A 23,786-nucleotide genomic window follows, 5' to 3' on the forward strand; every position below is an offset into this window, starting at 1 on the left:
ATATATATATATATATATATATATATATATAACCTCAGGGGGTCGCACTGCGACTACGGGTGTAGCAAGCCCAAAGCACCCTAGCTAGACCTCCACCCCACACCCAAGGTGGACTCTTCCCAAAAAACCCCACTATTCCTAGAAGATTCTCTTCCCCCGACGCTATTAGGTTGCGAGGGCTAGGGGGCTTCCTACCTTTTTTCCTGTATCCCGGATTGGTTCTGCGCTGTAGTCTGCTGGGAGTGCATCGCTCTGCTTTCGGTTCGTCACACAAGTAGCTGTTGATGCTGATGTGAGTAGTGGATGATGGCGCTGAATCGGAAGCCAGCCACTACGGGCCCTGATCAGGTAGTATGTATTGAATGTGGAAGTCGGAAGTTCACATTGCCCCGGGCCAGTCTGGTCCGTCTGTGTGTTCCGGGACTGGCTAAGCGAGGATTGGGCCTCAGTGAACTGGTAGGCGACCGAGGGTACACCCGTTCTCAATCAACTCGACCCGCCCCCTTACATACGAAGCGCTGGTGACAAGAAATAAATGGATAGCTATGGTTCAAACGACGAAAAAACTGCACTGTCTTTAGAAGGCAAAGGACAAAATGAAGGAGATATGAACCCAACAGGTTATCACTGGGTGTTTACTACAGACCCTAGTGTTAGGAGATCCTCATTGGCAAGAACACCACCAATGAATCGCAAAGATTCAACTGTCTCTGCCACGGATGGTGTTTTTGTTAGCCTAGAGACAAACTCTGGCACACGTCAAGATGACAAGACTGGGAGCCCCAGTAACACGGCGTACGAAGCAAGTAGCGACAACAGTCACGACGGACTGGCAAAAAATACCAGTTCAGCCAAAAAGAAACGAAAGCGAGACTCACATGGAAAGCATATCCCGGATGATACTAGCCAAGAGATGACTGCTGCTATGACCGCCTTGGGTAGTCTTAATAAAAAAGTTGACGAATTAAAAAATGAAGTCAAAGTGAGTACAAAGACAAAAACTGAAATCAAGGTAATAACGAGAGAGCTCGTAAGCATAATGGCAACCCTGAACAGATGAATGGATGTTTTAAACATCAGACACATGCAGATGGTGCGAAACAACACTGAGCAATCATCGCCAGGTAAGAGCAAAAACTGCTAATAATTTAGCTACGCAAAACAAAGTATAGGAGTCCAAGCTGATGAAACCAACATAAGACGAGAGCTATTCGATCTTACAAATAAAATACGTACCAGGGTAGAGACGCAAATAACAGCAAGAAAAGGATGGACAGGGCTAGAAGAGGTAATACATCTCGAGTGGCCAGAAAGCTACTACCAAAGCACCGGTGTTACAGAGCTGGGATCGCTTAGAGAGCTACGAGGAGACCTGGTAATAGTAGCAGACCCTGATGTAACCTTGACCACCACTACGGAAAGCGACCTAAAATGCAACTTTCCGGAAATAACAAGCCTTATGTGCGAAGAACTTGAGGAAGGGTGTATTGAATATGTGAGGACGAACACCAAGGTCATACTCAGCAAAGGCAAAAATGGAGCAAGGTCAAGAACCATGTACATGCTGCCATACAAGGTCAACCCAGAAGGGAAAAACGACATGGGTCAACTATATCAGTTGCTAGGCAAACTGCAAGCAGAGGTCCAAAACCATGGAGTGACGGAAATTAAAGTAGTAGCCTTCGGCAAAATTGATAAAATCTACCTTATAAAGTGCGCAGAAGGTATCTTCAGGGGATCTGAGGTCAAAGTGCAAGTTATTATACCTAGAGATCCAAGCCGACTAGCACCTAAGTCAAGTAAGGGAGGACCAGCGACGACAACAGAGAAGATTATAATCAAATCTGAAGGAAAGCAATATGCTGACATGCTCCGTTCGATCAAGAGTAGTGTGAACATAGACGAGATGGGTGTTAAGGTAAAAAGCATTAAGAAAACTGCTAAGGGTGATGTCCTTATGGAGATACTTGGAGAAAAAAATCAAGTAACCGCCCTCAGACAAGCTATAATGGACAAGGATAAAGATACCCAGGTAGAAATTAAAAGAGATGAAGACATTATTCATATCTCGGACATAGACGGAGATATGAACGCAAAACAGATAGAGCAAGATGTCAGGAAAAGCGTAGTAAACGCAAAAGAAGATGACGTCCGAGTGCTCTCTTGCAAACCAGAGGGGAAACCAAACTGCTACACTAGCGGTGAAAAGAAGAGTGGCCAGGGAATTACTCAAAATAGATACCGTGAGAATAGGGTGGGCACGGTGCCAGGTCCGAGCAAGGGTCAAAATCACCAGGTGTTTCAAATGTTTGGAGTTTGGCCACCGCACCAATGAATGCAAAGGAACCGATAACTCGAAGATATGTCTTAAATGCGGCAAGGAAAACCACAAGGCCAAAGACTGTCCTAACAAAAGCTATTGCCTAACATGCAAAAAAGACGGTCACAGAGCTGACCAGACTGCTTGCCCTTACTACCTTAAGCTTGTAAAGGAAAAATCAAAAGCAATTAGTGACACCAGACGCAGGCTCAGCACTGCACGCGGTCAAAACTTTAGTGTTCAATATTAAAATACTTCAAGTCAACGTTGGACGTACCTATGCAGCTCAAGACATGGCGTATGCCACCGCAGTTCAGCAAGGTATTGATATTTTGGTAACTGGGGAACCGAACAAAAGAAGAACTAAAGAACAAACTAGATCAAGGACAGCAGGCATAATGTGGGGGTCCTACTTCTGAATAAAAAGCTTGGCGTAATAAACCACGTAGCTAAACTCAAAGATCTTGAGCTGATATGTTGCTATATATCCCCAAACATCAGCTTGGAAGACTACAAAACTGAGGTGGACAGTATAATGGAGCACATAACGACAACAGTGATGTCATTATTCTGGGAGACCTAAGTGCCAAGTCCCCAATGTGGGGATCACCTGTAACCGATGAAAAGGGTCAATAATGGGTGGAATGGATCAACGCTCGCGATTTGGTGGTTCTGAATACTGGAAATGAGCCCACATTTTTCCGAGGAGATAGCGAGTCCTTTATTGATGTCACCATAGCAACCAATCGTGTATCTCAAAGAGTAATCAACTGGGAGATACTTGAAACCGAAACACTGACGGAGCACAGATATATCGCATTCGAAATTAAGTTAAATAGAGCGAAGTCCAAAACAACTTCAATAAGGCCCCTTATTGATTGGACCGCCTTTAAAGCCTGCCTTAAAGAGTTGCTTACCATTACGCCAAATGAAGTGAGTCATGAGCAAATTTAAATAATTATGAAGCATACCCAAAATTGAATATTATTATTAGAATAGAAGTCATTTACAGAGTTGGCGGTAAATATTCCCACAAATTGTAGCGGAATGCGAGAAAAGATGATATCGATTTGGTTTCAATTGGCAAGTGATTGTGCATTTTTTTGCATTGTAAAATATTGAGCCCTCAACTAATTCTGAACGTGCATTTTATTAGATTTTTCTTTAATAATAAATTATCATTTTTCTCAGATAATAAAACTGAATTGGTTAAAAATTTGTAATTGATATTTCTTACAAACCATCCCATAACAAAATAATGAACTTGAATATAAGAACAGAACTGACTTTTGGAAAACACTGAATATTTTAAAAATTTACAGTAAAATTCAACTAAATTGCTGCATTTGAAATTTGGAAGTAGCAATACACTTAAAAAACCTCTTTTTGAGAGGACCTCAGTTCCCTTAGAAGGTTATTTTTCTTTAACTTGAAACTGAAATCATATATATTATTATGCAATTTGCATTTGACACAAAAAATTCTAAATCCCATCCATAAAAAACTCCCAACAAGGACACTCATCCTTAAAAATTAAAAATTTGTTTGTGTTATTGCATAACATCAATTTCATGTCTTTTTATAAACGACTTGAAAAATGACTTCACATACATAAATATTTATGTTCTACTCGCATGTGCAAAATTGTAAATAAATAATACTTTTAAATTATTGATCATTTGAGTACATATTAACACTGAAGGATTTCTTGTCCCAAAAACTTACCATTATAATATTTATTGTAACCAACACACTAACCACACTAACGGAAGGCAAATGAATATGGCGATACGGAGCTTGTATTTCTTCTTCTACTAAAGGCTATAAAGGCCTCAGCTACCAAGGCTATTCGGCCTGGATTTAGTATTAAGTCCCTTGAAAATGTAGAAATGTACTGAAAATTTCCACTGTTCGGAAATTTAATTAACGGGGAAAGAACCATAAACCTTATTCCGATTATTGAACAAATAATGGAGAGAATGTATATTATTAATATTTGAGAAATAATTGTCTTGCTTTTTACTAGAAGGACTTAATCCGAAGACACTTTGTTGAAGTTGTGTAAGAACACCAGTGTAGCTCAGTAGTTGGAATGAATTTTTTAAAAAAATGAAAGTTTCTTTTCTATATAATTTAGATGACGAAGAAACCATTCAAGACAATGAGAATAACTTGAATTTTCCACTTGAATAGAAATGAAGGTATTTGTTGAGAGTCTTTATTAAAAATGAAGAGTCTGGTTTCTAGGGTATATATGAGAATAACTAGTTAATTTTTCCACTTGAATAGAAATGAAGGTATTTGTTGAGAGTCTTTATTAAAAATGAAGGGTCTGGTTTCTAGGGAATATATTTCGAATATGATTAATCACGAAGTATGTAATGATATCCAATCTAAGACAACAATACATAATAGAATGAAAATAAATTGTTAACATTGTTAATGGCAGATTAGTAAAATTATTAGAAGCCAAAGAAATATTTCAGTTTAGGATTGCAATTTGGGCCAATTTATTTAAGAGACTTTGAAATAAATAACTACTACTGCATGATTGTTAATTAAATTTAAATTTTTTATGAGCCTATAAGTAATTTAATTCAATTGCCAAACTTTTTTGATTGGTCTTTCAGTGTTCAAGTGTTTTTACGGGAATATTCTGTTCTTTTCAATTTTAGGAATCGAGTGGTTTTAGTTCTTACTTTTTTGAAATTAATTGAATTTTCAATGTTTGCAGTCTCAAACATAGTTTACAGGTCTCTTTATTTTTTTTTATTACTATTTAGACTGCGAATGAACGTTTTGTACTTTGACTAGATAAATCAAATCTTTTTGTTTTACTTTATATAAAATAAAAGGAAATGGAATAGAGGATGAAAGATAAATCTTACAGTTATTCAACCAGTAGATGTATATTTAGAGGAACAATAATTTAGTGACCAAAACAAAAAATTTTCATTTGGTCAGATTCATCTGATTTTGTTTAGATAAGTACAAGTTAATTCGATATTTTTTGGAAAGCTCTTTAGATTTCCTTTGAAATTGAACTGAGTTTGATTCTTCAGTCATTTAATATTAATTGTGCTTGTATAGCATTATATATTAAAAAAATGAGAGGTGCATTATAAATTATTTTCATGTATCTTTTACGTTAATTTATCATAAGTTTGTAACAGAATAATTTCATTCAAGCTATCACTGTTAAAAGCATAATATTATAAAGTTGTATTAATTGTTACACACAAGTAGTTTTCTCTATAATATCGATGTTTTATTAGTAGCTTCCAAGTTTTGAATGTTCGTTTAGTTCGTTGTTAAGTGACAGGAAAAAATAACTTTTGCACGTTCTCTTTGGATAAAGTTGATTCTTAAAAGCATTTTCCATGTAAACTAAGTTTCATTCGACGACAACCCTATTAAATTAAATAGCAGAAATTCAGAAGTTACTGCAATAAATATTCTTTAGACCAAATATAAATATAATGTATTTACTAAATTTTATTCCAAACTCAGCTTGAAAATTATGAAAATCAATGAGATATTTTCTACACATTCAATTTGATTCTTCAAAGTTTGAATTTTATGGTAATTATTAATTAATAGCCAACGGCTATACCACACATTGCGCGTCCTGGGGTTAAGAGTAATAATAATTCTGCACTTTACCCGAAATTAAATGTATATAGAAATTAAGCATAAGGAAACAGAAGATGATATCGTCACTGCGCGTGCGGATCCGCGTAAGAGCAATTTGTAAAGACCGCGTATTTGCTTTTTAATAATTTTACAGGAGGAAGAAAAAACTTGCTGCCAACTTCAGGCCTCCTACTGTTCCGCGGTATTGTTTCGATAGCACAACTGACGTTTCTCATTGGATAATTCAAATCAGATGAAGTCTAGTATAAGCCAATAGGCGTTTAGAATCGGTCAGCATGATATTTGAATTTTGCGCGTTTTGCTGTTACGCGGTATTTACAAACTGCTCTTACGCGGTTTCGAACAAGCAGCGACGATATATTATAAAATAACAAAACACATGTTTTTCACGGCTTTTTGTATAGTAAGATCTTTATTGTAACCTTTGTTGTAGTAAAATCCATTTAAGTACTATTCAAAATCCAAAAAGTTTCTAATAACTGTATTTTTGAAAATAAAATATTTTTAAAAAGTGACAAGTGTTGCAAACGACATTTCTGGCGCTGCCCGAACAGGATTCTCGTACAGAAGCCACCCGCTTCCTGGTCAATTGTAATTGTTTGACGAGAAATCACTGAACCTGGGAACAGAAGGAAGAGCATGCTGAGGAAATCATAAGTGATCATTATTTTGTAAATGTTTACTCCTTTTTATCCCTTTATGAGCATTTTTAGTGATATTTCTCAGAATAATTTACATTTACTTTTCGATAATCTTGTCATAGATAGTTACCTAACCAAATAACTCAATAAGCAATATGCCAATGAATAATAGTGATATCTCTAGCCTTTATAAAATCAGCCGATAACTTAATTGCTTTTCTATCGACACAAAATATTACTTCAGCACAAGAATTCATTTTAAATGCTAATAGTCCAGTAACTGAAGACCTGAATATATCGAAAGCTCCAGTTAATTCCGAGAATTATTCCCTTGTGGCGCAATTTGTAGGTCATGACAAATACTGTCAAAGGAGAAAATCTTTAACACGATAGCGGCTAAGAATGGGGCCCAAAATGGGCCCCTAAACCCTGGAAAATGGGTTTTCCGCCGATATCGGCCAAAATATAGGACTTAGAGACATTTCCTTTAGACAAAAGATGGAGATCTTTTCATTATCTACAATAATGACCTCCACCAATTTTTTCGCAAGACCAATATTTTTCGCAAAAATGGACGTCGATAAATCCGTAATTTTCCTAGTGAATAGATATAGTAGTTTCTGGCCGAATTTTCGCTCGATGGAGTTGAAAATACATTGATCTCTATCTTTTGACCTCTGGAGACCAATTGTAGATGGCGTCTGGGCATTTGCTCTGCTCGCTAAGTCGCGGATTGCGTAAATGAAAACCCCGACAAAAATGAATTTCTCGACCTTTACTGGCGTATTACATGTGTTGCTTTTGGACTAAGTGGCGTTTGAGATCTCTATTTTCTTAGCCAACGCTGAGTATCATCTCTCAAGGATTCTGATTTCGACACAAGTACAATAATACGCTTCTTTGTCAAACCTCCTTTTTTCTTCTCTTTTTCTATTGAAGCTGGTAAATCACAGAATAAACAATTGTTTTTGAAGTCAAAACCACCACTGGAACGCTTTTTGTGTCTCTTTGGGCTTGTTAAATGATCCAGTCTTCTTGAATGGTGCTTTGCAAAGTCGTTGTAAGCGAACTTGCCTCGAGATTTAATAGTGTGGCGTTCCCTACACTTATTATGCATTTGTTCGGAGGATTGTTTCTGGAGCATAAGGTGAAAATTATCGCCTCTTTCCTTACTCACTTGAATCAAAGTGTCTAAACCACGAGCAACATTTACACTGTCATCCTCAACATCCTGCTTACAAACAAAGCATTCTGAAACCGAGTCCGCCTCCATTTCTAGAACAAGACCTACACCAAAAAATCAATAATATAATTGTCACAACAATAATCCCAAATTGATAATGTAAATCAAAAGCACCCAAACCTTATTTTCTGCTCAACGAACAACTTAAGAAAAAATCTTCAAAATTGACTAATTTTTTTTAATGGCTGATTCAAGAAAAATTTTGAAATTCCTGACTAAACACTTTTCACTTTTTTTAAATTCCCGAACTATTTATATTTATTTATCGAATTAATTTATTATATTTATTGGATAAATAAATAATATGAATAACCGGGCACGCCAACGACTCCAAAACAGAGCTTGTTTACCAACAGAAGCAGCCGACGAACGTTGCTGCGTGACCACGCGAGGTTAGGGTATGTGCCACGCCAAGAGTCTCGGACGGAGAGCATAGAAACGAAGGGATATAATTGTAGAGAACATTCAAGAATCAAGGAGAGAAGTAGGAATAAATTTATATCACTGGAAAGGTGAGAATATGAGCTTTAGTTTGGTGTAGTTATTGATCCTTAAAAAATAAAGAGCAAAGAACAAGAAGAGTTTAAACATGAAAGTCCAGTTTTAGCCCATAGTCTCAATTTTCCTTGATTTCTGGGGAATTTCTAGCCCTGATTTAAAATTGAAGAATGGATTCAAAAAATAGAGAATCTCAGCTTTCATGTGATGTACCTTGTGAAACAATGCAATGAATAAAAAATTTTTAATTCACGCTTGTTCTAAAGATTCTATGGAACTCCATGCACGGCTGGATAATGCTAATAAACAAATTGGTTTTTTTTGAACGCCAGAAAGATGGTGTACAAATTTTTCTGACATCAATTAAGACATCCCAAGGGCCCATTAACAAAGAAAAGAAACAGAAAAGAATGATTTTTCAAAAAAAATATGAATGGATTAATGAAACACACACACACACACAAAATACTTTCGTCCATATTTATATGGCCGTCAGTTCAATATAATAACAGATCATAAACCTCTTGTGTGGTTGAACTCTTTAAAAGAACCAAATTCCAAATTACTTCGTTGGGGAATTAAATTAGAAGAATTTGACTATAAAATTTTCTATACAAAAGAAAAATCAAATAATGTAGATTGTTTATCGCGAATAGAACTCCATACTAAAGATACCAATTCATTTTGGAACGATAAGACATTTTGGAGAGATGTCGATGAAATTTTAGGCGAAACATCAAATTATTACAATAACCCTAGTACGTCCGAACAAACGAATCAAACTTTAAATGCCCCTTTACCAACTACCAATAAACTAATAAATGACACCACGATCGACATTGAAGAAACAATTGCAGAAGACGACATTCAGAAAAACTCTAGCGACCAACAAAATAAAGATACAATACTTTCGAATTATGATGAAAATCCAATTATAGGCATATCGTCGATTGAATGTGCTGCTAATTATGGTAAAAATTAAATATCAGTTTTACTTTCACCCGCAAAATTAAAAAGAATCGTTTTATTTGACAATAAACACCGGTTCTTAGTTCAGCTATCTAAAAATAATTTTGAAAACGATGTAATCAATCTTATTAAAGAATATATAATTCCAAATATTCAATATTATCTATACGAAGATCCTGGCCTTTACGAACCATTCTCAGCTTGCTTGCAAAAATATTTCAAATCATCATCCATAAAACTGAAAAAATGTTCCATAACATTACTAGATGTCACAAACAAGGACGATATCAAAGAAATAATAAAAAATTATCACGAAAGTAAATCAAATTACCGTAGAATTAATGAAACCTTTCAAAGAATCAAAGAAAAGTATTATTGGCCGGAAATGAAAAAATCTATTCAAACATATATTAACGAGTGTGAAATATGCCAACAGTGCAAATATAATAGGCATCCCGTAAATTTGAAAATGATTTTGACACCGACTGCGAATAAACCATTCGAAATCATCCACATCACTTTTGAAAACTCAAAATTTTTAACGACACTTGATAGTTTTTCTAAATATGCCCGAGCATACCATTTAAATGTACTTTCTGGCACAGAAATAGCGAACAAATTGATAAAATACTTTTCCCATCACGGTATACCAAATGAAATTATTTGCGATAATAGCACGGAATTTAAAAATAAACAGTCATTACATAATTACATAAAATTAAAATTCATTTTTGCTCCCCTGATCACCCTCAATCGAACGGAATTATAGAACGATTTCATTCAACGATAATAGAGCATTTAAGACTATTAAATTCAGAAGGATTCTCCAACAAACCTATAGAAACTAAAATGACAAATGCTATAATAATTGAAACCAATGGATATAATGTACATATTACTGACAATGATTCATTCGATACCGCAACCGATAATCTTCTAATCAATGACTGTTAATGTTAATAAACATAAAGAACGTTCTAAATTATTGTATGCCAATATCAATGCTGATTTATCTAATCAAAAATATAATCGTTTAGAAATAATAAATAAAAATCGAGAAAGTCTTGAAATATTTGTAGCAAACCAAAAGATTTTTATAAAAAAGAAAAAGAGACAGAAAAACACAAACAAATTTCATAAGCCGGTTAGTATCAAATCAGTAAATACCAAACGCAAAGTAGTCTCGACGGCAAAACACGCAAAAATTCACATGAGTAACATAAAACGGCCTTTAAAAAGAATATATTCATTTGACAGCTAATTATCATTTCAGGTTACCCGGAATCCTCGGATTCAAAGAAATAATTACACTTAGAAACCTCCAAGATAACTCTGGTTTACTATCCTTGAAACTTGGCATCGTAAAAGTAACCGAATACTATCACTCAATATTTTATTATTATGATATAAATCCCATAGTTATACAATTTCAAAATTAAAAAATAAGCAAATACAAATTTTTGATACTGCAATCAAAAACAAAATTTGTCAAAAGGAAATAACTAATCACAAACATTTCTTAAAATTTGCGGAAAGAAAAATAGAAACACAATTAGCAGAATTACTACCTCATGAAAACAGAACCAAACGAGGGTTAATCAATGGCCTCGGTTCAATTTTCAAAACTATTAGTGGAAACTTAGACTCTAATGACCGAAAACGTTACGACACCCTTATTAGACAACTTCAACAAAACCAAAATCAATTAAGTGATAAAATAAAAACCCAAAATTCCGTAGCAATATCTCTAATAGACAACTTTAATAAGAATATTCAACAAATAAACCAAAATCAATTTATATCACAACGTAAATTGGAAACAGTCAATCTAGCTTTGAGACCAATACCTTCATAAGAGACGTAATCTTCTAAATCTTGAATTTATACGAAATATTAAATTCAATATTACAAGATATAGAAAATTCGGTATCATTTGCAAAAACTGGGACCATGCACCCAAGTATAATAAAACCTAGCGAATTGTTCAAACTTTTAGAAAGACTATACAGTAATGCCAATAAAGATCAATTGCCTATAAAACTAAAAATAAACAATATCCCAATTTTTGAAAATTTAATTAAAGTCTCTTATTACATAAGAAACAACAAAATCACATATATTTTACATGTACCTGTAACCTATGGTTTTGATTTCGAGCTTTATCATTTGTTGAAGGTTATCATTCTACAAAATAAATTTATATTAAAAAATGAATTGTACTACAAACTTTTGGATGAACCATGCGTAAAATTAGCTAGACAAGAATATATGTGTCAAGAGGTGAACCTACAACGAGTTGACGCCAACAGTCCATGCGAAGTTCAACTTCTAAATCTCAAGACCTCTTCCACCTGCCGTCAGATGCTCCTAAGTAACTCTCAAATATTATCAAAAAGACTCGAAGAATCAAACCAGTGGATCGTCGTCCTTCCCAAGAACACACACATCAGATTAAGCTGTCATCAACAAGATGAAATCATCAACTACATTGGTACCTACCTAGCCACTATCCCGGCATCCTGTCAAATTATCACGAACTCCGAAGCTATAATAGATAATGGACCCATAGAAGCTGAAAGCCAACCCATTTTTATCCAGAGATTGTACATATCCAATCATGAATATGTCATTAACAAGATTCCTAATTTTAGCCTTCCAAAAATAGACCTAGATGACCTCAACACCCTTCGAGAAAGAATTTTCAGAAATACTCTAATTTTTAAGCACTTGGACGATAATAATTTACTGTCTCCTAATCCTTCTATGTTTATATTGGGCCCTTAAAATAATTCGACGCAAGAAACCAATCCGAAGATGTTCACCTTCCTTAGCTGCACACCACGGAAGCTGAAACTTCAGGAGGGAGGAGTTATGGCACTCATTTTCAAGAACCCCATATAGAAGAAGCTGACGACACTATAAAATTTCATAATATTCACATTATGTATAAATAAAAAAAAGCCGTGAGCAGTAGAGCTCCATCACGAAAGTCGAATTTTTCGTCGAATGAAGAATATAACTAATACACAATCAAATCCATAAAATGAATTTCTTGGAAATGATATCAATTCTCAATCATATTTCTTTATATGGAAAATTTGCTATTCCTCAATAACTTTTCATTTCACAAGTTAACTCCCTCTCTCGAATGAAAATTCATAATTTCAATGGTGGTCTCGAACTCTCTGGTTCAATTCCAATTGACAACAAAGAAAAAATTGTCATAATGACAAGAAATTTCGAAAATGGGTAGTGAAAAAAATAACCCTAGCAACGATCATACTCGTATTATTCATTAAATAGGAGGCGGTCCAGTTCAACAATTACAACGATCAAAATGATTTCGCTAGAAGAACTGAAGAAGAAAACTTTGAACTTGAGAAAGACAATTCTTCAACATCCCCCCTACTTGCATGCGAAGTTCGAACCCTCTAGTTAAACTTTTTCTGGCCAATATATATATATAAATATATATATATATATATATATATATATATATATATATATATATATATATATATGTATATATATATATATATATATATATATATATATTATTTTCGTCTCGAGCAATTGCTATGGGTCCGATTTGGTTCAAAATTAGCATACATGGCTTTTTTGGTGGCGGATTGATGTTATTAGAGTTTGGTTGAAAACAAATGAATATTTCGAGGGGTCGCAGTGCAAAAAAAGTGGTTTTTGACCTTTGCTCACCTCTGCAGGTCAAACGAAAAGCGACTGAAAAATGAAATTTCACATGTAGGCTCAATTAGTTGCGAGATGATTTCCTGTCTAAGGTCGAAACTTTCCATCTCCACCCCTCTCCATTTTATGGTCATTTTTGTTATATTTTCTTATTTTTTGGCCAGAAAAAGTTTAACTAGAGGGTTCGAACTTCGCATGCAAGTAGGGGGGATGTTGAAGAATTGTCTTTCTCAAGTTCAAAGTTTTCTTCTTCAGTTCTTCTAGCGAAATCATTTTGATCGTTGTAATTGTTGAACTGGACCGCCTCCTATTTAATGAATAATACGAGTATGATCGTTGCTAGGGTTATTTTTTTCACTACCCATTTTCGAAATTTCTTGTCATTATGACAATTTTTTCTTTGTTGTCAATTGGAATTGAACCAGAGAGTTCGAGACCACCATTGAAATTATGAATTTTCATTCGAGAGAGGGAGTTAACTTGTGAAATGAAAAGTTATTGAGGAATAGCAAATTTTCCATATAAAGAAATATGATTGAGAATTGATATCATTTCCAAGAAATTCATTTTATGGATTTGATTGTGTATTAGTTATATTCTTCATTCGACGAAAAATTCGACTTTCGTGATGGAGCTCTACTGCTCACGGCTTTTTTTTATTTATACATAATGTGAATATTATGAAATTTTATAGTGTCGTCAGCTTCTTCTATATGGGGTTCTTGAAAATGAGTGCCATAACTCCTCCCTCCTGAAGTTTCAGCTTCCGTGGTGTGCAGCTAAGGAAGGTGAACATCTTCGGATTGGTTTCTTGCGTCGAATTATTTTAAGGGCCCAATATAAACATAGAAGGATTAGGAGACAGTAAATTATTATCGTCCAAGTGCTTAAAAATTAGAGTATTTCTGAAAATTCTTTCTCGAAGGGTGTTGAGGTCATCTAGGTCTATTTTTGGAAGGCTAAAATTAGGAATCTTGTTAATGACATATTCATGATTGGATATGTACAATCTCTGGATAAAAATGGGTTGGCTTTCAGCTTCTATGGGTCCATTATCTATTATAGCTTCGGAGTTCGTGATAATTTGACAGGATGCCGGGATAGTGGCTAGGTAGGTACCAATGTAGTTGATGATTTCATCTTGTTGATGACAGCTTAATCTGATGTGTGTGTTCTTGGGAAGGACGACGATCCACTGGTTTGATTCTTCGAGTCTTTTTGATAATATTTGAGAGTTACTTAGGAGCATCTGACGGCAGGTGGAAGAGGTCTTGAGATTTAGAAGTTGAACTTCGCATGGACTGTTGGCGTCAACTCGTTGTAGGTTCACCTCTTGACACATATATTCTTGTCTAGCTAATTTTACGCATGGTTCATCCAAAAGTTTGTAGTACAATTCATTTTTTAATATAAATTTATTTTGTAGAATGATAACCTTCAACAAATGATAAAGCTCGAAATCAAAACCATAGGTTACAGGTACATGTAAAATATATGTGATTTTGTTGTTTCTTATGTAATAAGAGACTTTAATTAAATTTTCAAAAATTGGGATATTGTTTATTTTTAGTTTTATAGGCAATTGATCTTTATTGGCATTACTGTATAGTCTTTCTAAAAGTTTGAACAATTCGCTAGGTTTTATTATACTTGGGTGCATGGTCCCAGTTTTTGCAAATGATACCGAATTTTCTATATCTTGTAATATTGAATTTAATATTTCGTATAAATTCAAGATTTAGAAGATTACGTCTCTTATGAAGGTATTGGTCTCAAAGCTAGATTGACTGTTTCCAATTTACGTTGTGATATAAATTGATTTTAGTTTATTTGTTGAATATTCTTATTAAAGTTGTCTATTAGAGATATTGCTACGGAATTTTGGGTTTTTATTTTATCACTTAATTGATTTTGGTTTTGTTGAAGTTGTCTAATAAGGGTGTCGTAACGTTTTCGGTCATTAGAGTCTAAGTTTCCACTAATAGTTTTGAAAATTGAACCGAGGCCATTGATTAACCCTCGTTTGGTTCTGTTTTCATGAGGTAGTAATTCTGCTAATTGTGTTTCTATTTTTCTTTCCGCAAATTTTAAGAAATGTTTGTGATTAGTTATTTCCTTTTGACAAATTTTGTTTTTGATTGCAGTATCAAAAATTTGTATTTGCTTATTTTTTAATTTTGAAATTGTATAACTATGGGATTTATATCATAATAATAAAATATTGAGTGATAGTATTCGGTTACTTTTACGATGCCAAGTTTCAAGGATAGTAAACCAGAGTTATCTTGGAGGTTTCTAAGTGTAATTATTTCTTTGAATCCGAGGATTCCGGGTAACCTGAAATGATAATTAGCTGTCAAATGAATATATTCTTTTTAAAGGCCGTTTTATGTTACTCATGTGAATTTTTGCGTGTTTTGCCGTCGAGACTACTTTGCGTTTGGTATTTACTGATTTGATACTAACCGGCTTATGAAATTTGTTTGTGTTTTTCTGTCTCTTTTTCTTTTTTATAAAAATCTTTTGGTTTGCTACAAATATTTCAAGACTTTCTCGATTTTTATTTATTATTTCTAAACGATTATATTTTTGATTAGATAAATCAGCATTGATATTGGCATACAATAATTTAGAACGTTCTTTATGTTTATTAACATTAACAGTCATTGATTAGAAGATTATCGGTTGCGGTATCGAATGAATCATTGTCAGTAATATGTACATTATATCCATTGGTTTCAATTATTATAGCATTTGTCATTTTAGTTTCTATAGGTGTGTTGGAGAATCCTTCTGAATTTAATAGTCTTAAATGCTCTATTATCGTTGAATGAAATCGTTCTATAATTCCGTTCGATTGAGGGTGATCAGGGGAGCAAAAATGAATTTTAATTTTATGTAATTATGTAATGACTGTTTATTTTTAAATTCCGTGCTATTATCGCAAATAATTTCATTTGGTATACCGTGATGGGAAAAGTATTTTATCAATTTGTTCGCTATTTCTGTGCCAGAAAGTACATTTAAATGGTATGCTCGGGCATATTTAGAAAAACTATCAAGTGTCGTTAAAAATTTTGAGTTTTCAAAAGTGATGTGGATGATTTCGAATGGTTTATTCGCAGTCGGTGTCAAAATCATTTTCAAATTTACGGGATGCCTATTATATTTGCACTGTTGGCATATTTCACACTCCTTAATATATGTTTGAATAGATTTTTTCATTTCCGGCCAATAATACTTTTCTTTGATTCTTTGAAAGGTTTCATTAATTCTACGGTAATTTGATTTACTTTCGTGATAATTTTTTATTATTTCTTTGATATCGTCCTTGTTTGTGACATCTAGTAATGTTATGGAACATTTTTTCAGTTTTATGGATGATGATTTGAAATATTTTTGCAAGCAAGCAAATCGGACCCATAGCAATTGCTCGAGACGAAAATAATATATATATATATATATATATATATATATATATATATATATATATATATCTGTTTAAGCTACAATTCTTATTTATATATATTTATATTATCTTCAATAAAAGAGAAGTTGAAGCCTCATTATGCTGCCGTCATTCATCCAGGAGACACCTTTGAGAGAATCACAGTAGTACCAAGGGACATGGACTAAGGTCAGTATTAAAGTATTAACCATTACGTTGCATTTGAAAGAACTATATCTACTTTGTATCTAGACCATGAAACCATTAATTTATCTTACCTTGTAAACCATCCTTATCTTTTATCTTGTATATTTTGAATATGTTTATAAATTAATTGATTTTACCTTAAAATTTTTAAAATCCTTAGATTAATCAATCAAAATTCTCTCTTTTCTTTACAGATTTATTTTATATAAATGTTTATTATATCACATCTTAAATTGAAAAATAATCTTCCTTCTCTTGAGTTAAATTCATCTTTCTATTTTTGTCTCGAATTTAACTATTCTGAGTTTAGAGATTTCTTATAATGAAATAGAATTTTCCTTATCTTGCGATATTCACAATTACAACTTGATCTTGACTTTTCCTAACTTAATAGAGTAGTTATGACCTAGTATATTTTGTCTTGCCTTATTTAAGGATTTTCAAACTTGAAATTTAAATCCGAATTTTTATCTTTTCTAAACTTGAATTTTTTTTGTTTAAATTTGTAAATAATTTGGAATAATGATTTCGTAAATAGAATTTATTTTACCTCATAATCAACTGACTTGATTGTGCCTTAACTAACTGCTCAATATTTAAGATATAAAGTTTGATTTAAATTTTTTTATCTTGTCCTGATTAATTAATTAAGATTAATCTCCTTGATACTAATTTATGGTTGTACATATCAAATTTTCTTAATCAAATTGGAATTAATAATGATTTATATTCTTAATTACTTAACTTATGAATTCACTTATACCTTTCGTAAACTTGTACGGCCCTATAACTTACCCTTTTATATTTGCTAGCATATTATTGCCCCTGAATTGAGCTCATTCCATGTGCATGTAAATACTCCCCTTTTTATTTTATTTGAAAAATACTGTTAATTCATCTTGATGACCATTGAGGCCTAGGGATTTTAACTTTAAAGTTACTTTGTAATTTATTTACTCATTTCAAAAAGGTTTAGTAATACATATTATTACTATTTTGGAATTTTGATTTAGTAATATTATTACTATTTTGGAATTTTGATTTATTTTCAATTATTTAAAATTTCATTATTTTTGATATGTTAGGGTGATTGTTAGACAAGCTAATTTTAGCTTAGCATTCCCGCAAAGGAATTTGTTTAATTTTTTTTATCAATCATTTTCTTGTTCTATTTTCCAAAATGGAATAAATAACTTTGTTTGTTTAAACTTGAATTTTAATTATAATTATCCAACAGATATTTTCCTATCTAAAACTTTAGTGCTGCTAACATGTTAACATCGACTATATAAGTGAATGGTTTTCTGGATTTTGATTGTTCAGGGTAAATCAATATTTCTTTTTAATATTTAATAAAACCAGTGCCGTCCCAAATCAAAACCTTTACCTGATAAGATGAGATCCACACCTTTATACTGCTCATGCTGATCTAGGTGAGTTCTTTGTATTCCAATACAAAGTACACTGCAGTACTCCATCTACTTTCTGAAATGAGTAAGTTGTGTTCTAAAGAGAGGGATGTTCTCAAGTTTTCTGTTCTTTTTTTTTCTGAAATTCATAAATTTTAACCTTTTTTGGATCATTATACCTGGTTCACATTTGTCCAATTCTCTCCAGTTCCTCTTTTTCAACTATGAATGTTAACTCTTCCTCACATGCATCTAAAAAGGAATATTTTCAGATAAACCCACTAGCTTACTACCATTTGAAACCTGAAATAATTTTATTCGACAATTCGTTATATCTTGGATACTAGTGTCGATATCATCTTTGTCAAATATCTCAAAAGGTTCTCATCCCTTTTATAAAACAAAAAATAGTAATAAAAAAAATTGAGCAATTTTAAATTTTCGAGTTTTTTATAACTAAAATAAGCGCACCTAAAAATTGGAAATATTATAAATTTATCCATGGAAAAATCTAGATAAAAACATAAATAACTTTCCCTCTCACTAAAATTACAATATATAAAACAAATATTAAATATTAACAATAACGTTTGTTTACAATCGGTTTAGTTTGACGGGCTTGCCGGTTATAAAATGGCTGCAAATGCGCATACATGCATACAATTTCAGTTACTGAAAAAATCATCTGCTTCTTTTCTGTATTAGTATTAATCCTGTGGTGAAGACTGATTGGTTTCTAAAGTGCCGTTTTGATTAATAATGTAGTCCATGTTATTTCAATCGGCCAGTTAGATAAAATTTCCACAATTTACTGAAAAACAAAGTGCTTAACTTCATTGTGAAGTGGAACAGGAACAGGAACAGATTAATAATACAAGCGTAGTTCATGGGTATTTTATTATTATTATTATATATATATATATATATATATATATATATATATATATATATATATGGAGTGTGGTGGTGTGGAGTGATTTTATTTCGTATTATTATTATCATAATATTTGGCGTTTTCCTTCAAATTTATCAGGATACAAGAGACAATTTTACACCAACTGACTGTACAATGATTTGTGAAAAACACTCCACCATGGAAAACTTTGAATTCAATTTACTTGAGAATAGGGTTTTGAAAGCAGGAAAAGTTCTTTCTTCAAATTTATCAGGATACTTATGTGGCAACATTCTTATTCAATGCAATTCTAGGAGCACTTTTAATACTTACTCCATCTGTCTACCCGCCATAAAGTATTTTTAGTTGTAAAATACCCATGAACTACGCTTGTATTATTAATCTGTTCCTGTTCCTGTTCCACTTCACAATGAAGTTAAGCACTTTGTTTTTCAGTAAATTGTGGAAATTTTATCTAACTGGCCGATTGAAATAACATGGACTACATTATTAATCAAAACGGCACTTTAGAAACCAATCAGTCTTCACCACAGGATTAATACTAATACAGAAAAGAAGCTGATGATTTTTTCAGTAACTGAAATTGTATGCATGTATGCGCATTTGCAGCCATTTTATAACCGGCAAGCCCGTCAAACTAAACCGATTGTAAACAAACGTTATTGTTAATATTTAATATTTGTTTTATATATTGTAATTTTAGTGAGAGGGAAAGTTATTTATGTTTTTATCTAGATTTTTCCATGGATAAATTTATAATATTTCCAATTTTTAGGTGCGCTTATTTTAGTTATAAAAAACTCGAAAATTTAAAATTGCTCAATTTTTTTTATTACTATTTTTTGTTTTATAAAAGGGATGAGAACCTTTTGAGATATTTGACAAAGATGATATCGACACTAGTATCCAAGATATAACGAATTGTCGAATAAAATTATTTCAGGTTTCAAATGGTAGTAAGCTAGTGGGTTTATCTGAAAATATTCCTTTTTAGATGCATGTGAGGAAGAGTTAACATTCATAGTTGAAAAAGAGGAACTGGAGAGAATTGGACAAATGTGAACCAGGTATAATGATCCAAAAAAGGTTAAAATTTATGAATTTCAGAAAAAAAAAGAACAGAAAACTTGAGAACATCCCTCTCTTTAGAACACAACTTACTCATTTCAGAAAGTAGATGGAGTACTGCAGTGTACTTTGTATTGGAATACAAAGAACTCACCTAGATCAGCATGAGCAGTATAAAGGTGTGGATCTCATCTTATCAGGTAAAGGTTTTGATTTGGGACGGCACTGGTTTTATTAAATATTAAAAAGAAATATTGATTTACCCTGAACAATCAAAATCCAGAAAACCATTCACTTATATAGTCGATGTTAACATGTTAGCAGCACTAAAGTTTTAGATAGGAAAATATCTGTTGGATAATTATAATTAAAATTCAAGTTTAAACAAACAAAGTTATTTATTCCATTTTGGAAAATAGAACAAGAAAATGATTGATAAAAAAAATTAAACAAATTCCTTTGCGGGAATGCTAAGCTAAAATTAGCTTGTCTAACAATCACCCTAACATATCAAAAATAATGAAATTTTAAATAATTGAAAATAAATCAAAATTCCAAAATAGTAATAATATTACTAAATCAAAATTCCAAAATAGTAATAATATGTATTACTAAACCTTTTTGAAATGAGTAAATAAATTACAAAGTAACTTTAAAGTTAAAATCCCTAGGCCTCAATGGTCATCAAGATGAATTAACAGTATTTTTCAAATAAAATAAAAAGGGGAGTATTTACATGCACATGGAATGAGCTCAATTCAGGGGCAATAATATGCTAGCAAATATAAAAGGGTAAGTTATAGGGCCGTACAAGTTTACGAAAGGTATAAGTGAATTCATAAGTTAAGTAATTAAGAATATAAATCATTATTAATTCCAATTTGATTAAGAAAATTTGATATGTACAACCATAAAATAGTATCAAGGAGATTAATCTTAATTAATTAATCAGGACAAGATAAAAAAATTTAATTCAAACTTTATATCTTAAATATTGAGCAGTTAGTTAAGGCACAATCAAGTCAGTTGATTATGAGGTAAAATAAATTCTATTTACGAAATCATTATTCCAAATTATTTACAAATTTAAACAAAAAAAATTCAAGTTTAGAAAAGATAAAAATTCGGATTTAAATTTCAAGTTTGAAAATCCTTAAATAAGGCAAGACAAAATATACTAGGTCATAACTACTCTATTAAGTTAGGAAAAGTCAAGATCAAGTTGTAATTGTGAATATCGCAAGATAAGGAAAATTCTATTTCATTATAAGAAATCTCTAAACTCAGAATAGTTAAATTCGAGACAAAAATAGAAAGATGAATTTAACTCAAGAGAAGGAAGATTATTTTTCAATTTAAGATGTGATATAATAAACATTTATATAAAATAAATCTGTAAAGAAAAGAGAGAATTTTGATTGATTAATCTAAGGATTTTAAAAATTTTAAGGTAAAATCAATTAATTTATAAACATATTCAAAATATACAAGATAAAAGATAAGGATGGTTTACAAGGTAAGATAAATTAATGGTTTCATGGTCTAGATACAAAGTAGATATAGTTCTTTCAAATGCAACGTAATGGTTAATACTTTAATACTGACCTTAGTCCATGTCCCTTGGTACTACTGTGATTCTCTCAAAGGTGTCTCCTGGATGAATGACGGCAGCATAATGAGGCTAAGAGCCAAAACATGGAGGTAACAGTGCAAAATACCTTCAGAACAAGACAGCAAGCGTAGGTAAATAGCTTTTAGGAAAAACGGGACAGGAATTACCACTCCGGTACGTGGGAACGGGATTGTATCAACCCCGTCGGTGGACCCTAAATAATCATACAAATTTCACTTAGGCGTGAAACAAAATAAAGAAAAATTATATTTACCTTATAGCGGGTACATGAGGTTCCAATCACCACAAGACATATTCGGATTCAGAGAAATAACATTAAGGCACGTTCTTACAATCCAGTGAAAGAAATTATTCAAATCATCATCCAACTATAAATGGATGGAGATGATTTAGTTAAAAAACGACTTTTGAAAAATGAAGACACGAGGCAAGGACCTTTTTCATTCCTCCTCCAAAAAAGTGACCAATATTTGGAAGTGACCAAAAATAACAAATGGCCAGACCAAAGTTCAAAGTCGTTTCTTAGGGAGCACCAATAAAATTGTGTCATCACACAGAAGAAAACTGAGTATTAATTTGAAAAGAGAAGATGTCACAATGGAGCAAACCTGATTACCATAAAATAACTAAGACGAAAATATACAAGGGTGTATTAATGGAATGAATTGAATTAAAATAATTACAAATGAATAATCCGGTAGTGCACAATTATTATACTCTAGAGTAAAGTCAGACATGTTCCCAGATATGTCGCGGAAATTTGCCTAACAAACAACACAGACTAAAAGTCAAACAGGTATTTGAATGACATTCGGATATAAATAAATATCTTTTAAAGGTACAATTCGAGAGAATAGTTCAATTTCAAACTGTTTTCAAAGGGAAATTCGGAAAATGAACTATAGAAATAGAAAGAAGGATTATCAGGCTATTAAATGCCAAAAGGAATATAGTGAAATCTAGGAATTGTGTTATATACATGGCTGTCAAGTTAACGTTTACTTTAGAACATATTGAAAATAAGGTAAAATTTAATAAATAAGACAAAAATGCAAATTAAATATCAGGTAATGAATAAGACTATTAGGAAAATGAGCTCAAAATGTTAATAGAAATTTTGGTATATGAGTTCGAAGAGAAATATAGTATAACTTGAGTTTGATAAAAGGTAGGTTCTAAATAAATAAGATAAATATGTAATACAAAGCTTGGGACAAAACAAAGAGAAAATCATGAAAACGCTGCACATTCCCTCTACAAATTGAAAAAAAAATAGTATGAAATGAAAGAAAGAAAATAAGTAGGGAGAAACGAAAAGGATCAGCTGTTTGCACAAGCTAGAATGATTTATTCACAATTTAAAGGGGCGGACATAAATTAGATTTTGCAACAAAAAAAATCGAGAAAGTGATCAGAGTGAAAATCTTTTATACATCATCCACCAATTTATAATACCTAAATCTCATATTCAAAGAGCCCAAAAGTGAAAACTACAATTAGATTGATTAGATAAAACTTTATTTCGGTGCCAGAATTTATCACAGGGTTTATCTTCTGAGATTGTAGATTTTAACATTTCGTTCATAAGCTTTATGTAATTTTAGAAACAGTGAAAATCATTTCTTTGTATGGAATGAGGAAACATTCTTGCTTGATTCTGATTAACTAAAGTAACGGCCCAATTTATAATTGCAGAAATAGGGGAAGTTATAAAAACACTAGAGATAGAGGAGCACAAGAATTCTCCTCAATCTTCAAATGAAAAAATTTTAAAAAGATTTAAATTCTTAATTGATTGTTTTATTTATATTTATATATTACTAAATATACATTTTTATATTATTTTTTTTAACTTTTTATTTATTCAACCTTTTTATATGTTTTTACGTGATACATCTTGATTTTCTTTTCTATGAGTATCAGTTTGTAATATGTTAGATTTGAAATGTGGACCTACTTCCGTCAATTTGCGAAGTTATCTTAATTAATATATCACCTGCATCGTGAATATCCAAATAAAGATAAAATCAAAGTAAAATAGTTTATAGCTTTCTCCTTTGTATATGAACTATTAG

The 23,786-nt window shown here is 32.2% G+C and overlaps 1 long non-coding RNA gene across 1 annotated transcript; it reads right to left on the minus strand.

Annotated features, from left to right (window-relative positions):
- Positions 1-6,367: 6,367 nt before the first annotated feature.
- Positions 6,368-22,248, minus strand: LOC130440974 (uncharacterized). Its single transcript, XR_008909573.1, has 3 exons — positions 21,965-22,248; positions 21,797-21,904; positions 6,368-6,593 (listed from the first exon to the last, which is right to left on the minus strand). It is a non-coding gene; the product is annotated as an uncharacterized LOC130440974 (long non-coding RNA).
- Between the last annotated feature and the right edge of the window lie 1,538 nt (positions 22,249-23,786).

The sequence above is a fragment of the Diorhabda sublineata genome, chromosome 3, assembly GCF_026230105.1.
Source record: "Diorhabda sublineata isolate icDioSubl1.1 chromosome 3, icDioSubl1.1, whole genome shotgun sequence".
NCBI classification, from domain to species: domain Eukaryota; kingdom Metazoa; phylum Arthropoda; class Insecta; order Coleoptera; family Chrysomelidae; genus Diorhabda; species Diorhabda sublineata.